The sequence below is a fragment of the Daphnia pulicaria genome, chromosome 6, assembly GCF_021234035.1.
Source record: "Daphnia pulicaria isolate SC F1-1A chromosome 6, SC_F0-13Bv2, whole genome shotgun sequence".
Lineage (NCBI taxonomy): Eukaryota > Metazoa > Arthropoda > Branchiopoda > Diplostraca > Daphniidae > Daphnia > Daphnia pulicaria.
Genome location: NC_060918.1, coordinates 11,402,237 through 11,407,217, shown reverse-complemented (window position 1 = coordinate 11,407,217; position 4,981 = coordinate 11,402,237). Strand labels below are relative to the sequence as shown.

Below are 4,981 nucleotides of genomic sequence, written 5' to 3'. Positions count from 1 at the left end.
AAGAACAATACAGACAATGAAGAGTCTTCGATTCAATCCAGAGCTGTGTTGCAATATTCCAACAATGATTAAATCTTATTTTTATTTTCGAAGATGAATAACACAAATATTTTTTAATAAAATAGTTTAATTTACTGACCATAATTTCATGACTGTGATTCAATTAAATACTTAACAATTGTTTTCATCTCGGTTTTTCGAAACGTGGAAATTGAGGAGGGGATCGATCGAGCTGACATTGCCTAGGATGCATTGACTTTTTAAGCATTTATAATTAAATAAAAATAGCTGAACAATGATCAGTAAAATTAATGAATTTTATTTAAATATTTTTGGTATTTATATTTAAAAAAATATATACATTTAATCATTGTTGGAATTGCAACACAGCTTCGATCGAATCTTGGAAGTTGGAACTGTCAATCTGTCATTGTCATTGTTGTGCTTCGATGGAGATGTTCTATATCGCGCTTTTTGATTCACTACTGCGTCGATGGACATGCGCCATTTGATATTTTTGAGCGATATTGAGTAAGTTGTTTCTTGTTTGTCTGTTGTTGAACGTGCTGTATATTTCCCATGCCTTGCTCGTTCGTTAGGTTAGAGTACAACAGGCGTCAACCACCACTTTCTTTCTGGCAACTCTTCAAAGGATACACAAGTCTATACTTCAAAACTGGTATGTACACAGGAGCATTGTGTTATGACAGTCAGCACTCTAGTTTAGCGATATCAATGGTGGGCGCGTCGTTGAATAAATAATGGGCCAATTTGTTAAGATTGATACACAAGAAAAGTCCCGCAGTTATCGGTCTTTACTGGAGTGAGAAAGGGAAAGGGAATCGAGAGAAAACCAAATTGAGAAAAAGAAATAGAAATGGAAAGAAACAAAGGAAAAACTGGAATTGGGAATAAGACAAAGTTCCCACCATTGTTTTTCTGTTTTGTTTTTTCTCTCCTGCGTTTCGACCTGGCCGTTATTCAATATGTTACGGTTCCGCATCAGTTGTAGTTTAGGGCACATCAACAAGGGCCTTATTGTTCGTCTATTTTTCCTTTAGTTTTACATCAATTGCCTCAGTTGCATACTAAACAATAGATATATATTGACTAGAATGCTCCACTCGCCAAGTGGCACACGCATTTTGATGTGTCCATCAAATCGGCGGCGGGTGAAAGGCGAGAACCAAGAGAAAGAAAAGACAAATCGCCAAATCGGGCGTGATTTGTGTGGGGCAGGCTAGCCTGTATAGATTTCTGCGCGCCGCACTGTTGGTTGGTTTTTTTTTTTTTTTTTTTTTTTTTTGCATCAATAGCGGAATCGGGACATTTCAAATTTGAATGTGATAGCTAGGCTTTGGCGTTTGTGTTGTCAGGAGCCCCCACCGAGGCCGCCGAGAGAAGGAAATCAAAACACGAAAATGGCAGAGAAAGTATCGCTATAGTAATGACGCCTGGCTTTATGTTCACGATGCAGTAAACAGGGGGAACTGTTTGGGCAGTGTAGCCGAAATAGGACATCGTCTGAAAAAAAAATTAACTGAATAGAAATCGGCTCTTCTATACTACTGCTGCTGCTGCTGCCGTTGGTCCACTGCTGGTCTCATCCGTCACCGGTAACTCGTGATCCACCGGTGGACTTTCGTTTCTTCATTCGGCGGGAGACATAAGATTCACAAATTACACAAATTACAGAAACACGTACGGACAAGGGAAATATTAAAACGAGAAAACGCCATCTGACTATTAGCAATTTTGAATAGAAACTCAGCAGATTCTCCCCCCTAGGAGATGAAATAATTATACTTTCGTTCAGTGTGCAGGGAGAGGAGGATAAGTTTTAAGTAATGACGATTCTCGGAAAAAATAAGAACTCGGCACCATTGATTCTCTAGCCAGAATCATTATTGCTCCGGTTTAATGGCCACCGAGTCAGACCAACTGGGGGATGGTATATCACCCGGACAAAGTCTTCTCTACCCTGTTCCATTGCTGGAAGAAAACGAATTGGAAAAGCGTGAAAGAAAGCAAAAAGAAAGAAGGAACGAACGAAAAAAAGAAATATTCTCCGACTGAATAACAAAGGTGTGGCCGGACACCGGTCGTTTACGTAATTGGTGGGGCCGATCGAATATCAAAAGTAGAGACTTTTCATTATTATTATCACGCAGTTCGTTCCGTCCCGCGTTACAAAGAAAAATAAAAATAGGGGGAAAAAAACCCTCTCGAAATAGACTTTCTTTCTCTATTGTACCGAGCCACTAGTTCCCTCATTTTCAATAGCCTGCTATAGTTACTTTTCCATGTGGAAAAAGAACGAGCGGATTTTTGTATTTGTTTTTCTCCTCCCAGCGTCCTGAGAAAGCGAAAGACCTGGGAAATATATACACGCGAAGAGGAAAAATCGGTCAATATTAAAAGGGTCGCTGTTCTATTAAAAAACTCCTTGAGGCATTCTTTGGGTGACGTCGCACAGACTGTATACATATATACGGTCCTGCCATGATTTTGCTATTTCATCACGCATCGATTGGCAAGGTGAAGGGAGTTTAAATATGCAGGTGACCACACAGTCACGGGGGTCCCTTTCTTTTTGTTTTTTTTTTGTTTCGTATAATTTCTGTATTTTTTGGGCCTCTCTTATAGTTTTTCGGTTGCACGTCTTTCCCTTTCCACGATGAGAATCGTCAAAATCGACAAAGAATTTCGTCAGCCGCCCACAAATGAGAGCACGCTTCTCTCGTGATAAGACAAACTAAACAAAAGCAAACGAAATTACCAAAGGGAACCCTTTTATCCGCCATCAAAGAGGAGACCTACACGCCATTAAGGTATGCCTTGTGTTGTGCATGGCAATTCTCTTTCTCTACACACGCTGCCCTCTTTTGTTTGAATGCGATTCCCGCGTCGTCTATAAGGTACAACTTAGTTATCGGGGGGGTTTTATTTGTTGATTCATTTCGATTTTTCGATGTTACGGTACGAGGCGAGCGAATCGCATGGCTGGAAAGTAGGTTGAGAAGAGAATTCTTTATTATTATTTTTTCCAAGAGAGAGAGAGAAGTGGCGGTGGGCTGCCGTCTGGAACGGGCCAGACCAATGTCTGTATACAGCACCCGAGTCCTCTATCGAAACTCCATCGAAGCTGCCGACTATGTCCAAGGTGCTGTGTGCAGTATGAGCGAGAGAATTCGTTGCCCGCTTGGCATTCGGTGCATAGGAGTAAGCGTGAGACTGTAAACGACCTACTTTGTACCGTCTTAACTAGCACATGAAGAAGAAGAAAAAATCCACCCTAAAAAGTAGCCAACCCCAAAAGGAAATAAAAGCTCAAGGAAAAGGAAAAAAAGGAAAAAGAGAGAGAGAGAGAGATGGAGAATGAATGAACGCATCGTTTGTTCTGCGTGTGTGCTGGGCCTCACCAACTAAAGTGTCTCATCTCTGAAGGCGATGGAAGAACGTCGCCAAGGGGCGAGAGAGCCTGTTGGAGCTAAAAGTTGAACCATCAACAGCAGCAGCTCCGAGAAAAAAAGAAAAAAAAAGATGGTAATAATACCGTAAGGCTAGGCGGGTTGGAGAGACGTGCTCCAGCACGAGCGCTTCTCTATATACACACGCGGACTTGTTTTCGTATTTGTACCGTAACGCGCTCGCGGGTTTTGCTTTTTCTCTCACATTTTCTCTCTCTCGACTAGTCCTCCTGACTTTGTCAATGAAAAAGACGTTTTGTCTTGTTGGCTCGGCGGCTGGATGCGGCCGGGTTCAAGGCTGTACACCTTGTAGATATCCGCTCGTCGCCTTCTTTCTTCTTCTTCTCGCTCTCTCTCTCGGAAGATTCTATTGTTTGCTTTTTTCTCTCTCTCTCTCCTGCATACGTTTCGTAACTTGTCGAAACGCCCCGACGCTGCGCTGCAACTAGACAACCCGTTTTCTGTGTATTTTTCTCGAGGTTCTCGGGGTGTTTTTCATTTGCTCCGTTGCTTGTGATTCGTGATCACCATTTCGACGTAGGCAAACAATAGATTTAAGATGAAAACGGCATTGAATCTCGATGGGAAATGAAAAATGATTGCGTAATGAATTGCAAATCAGATGGCGGCGGCGGCGGCGTCTGGCGGACGGGGGATTCCACTTTTTTCTTTTTATTTTCTTTTTTCCCCAAACAAGGCACCAACCGTAATCAATAATATGGCGAATAGCAAAAAAGGAAAAAAAAAAGGGGGAATTGTACAGCACACACGGAATAATTGTCTTTTGCAGATGTTGTCTCGCGATGGGATGGCGCAATATACTCGGATATGATGGATGGAATCGACGAATGCTTTTGTGAAACACTGGGTCGGCCCATCATAATGGATATATTGAAATGCTGGAGCTGCACCTTTTCTTTTTTTGAACACAGGGCGAGATTTGCTCGACGGGAGAGGCAATGTCGGCTGACAGCATCGGCAACTCGATGCAACACACACACACACACACCTAAAGGCTTTTACTAAAGTGGTGGCTGCAGAGTGGAAAGAGAGGAGGAACGATGGGGAGCTAGCTACCAGCCGAGTCCTAATCGGCCGGAAGTCCATATTATCTCCTCCGTGACTATTGGGTTGCTTGTTATTGTCGTTCATTCTTTTCTTATATTCATTCAGGTTGTCGAAAAAGGCAATAAGAGAAAGGAAGATGAAGGGAAGTATATGGCAGAAGAGAGAGATACGGACGATTGGACGGCCGGGAGTATCACCGGCAGCTGTACGTTGACGGGGTAACGAAGCACAAATCCTGCGCATCGCTGCTCGTCCGCATTCAGGATTCAAGGTTAATGTCATATAATACAGTCATTGAAATCCATTAGTGGAAATCCCTTTTCCTCTCTCTCTCTCAATTGTTGTTCGCAACTCCGTGTGCTTGAAATACTTTGCCATTCGTTTTTTTTTTCTTCAAAAATCATTTTCTTTTATTATCTTTTTCGACTGATAATGACTTGACG

General features: G+C 42.2%; 1 long non-coding RNA gene across 1 annotated transcript; it reads left to right on the top strand.

Moving 5' to 3' along the window:
* Window positions 1-430: 430 nt before the first annotated feature.
* On the top strand, window positions 431-4,842 carry LOC124344535. The gene is made up of 3 exons (XR_006919765.1): window positions 431-531; window positions 600-679; window positions 4,644-4,842. It is a non-coding gene; the product is annotated as an uncharacterized LOC124344535 (long non-coding RNA).
* Window positions 4,843-4,981: the final 139 nt, after the last annotated feature.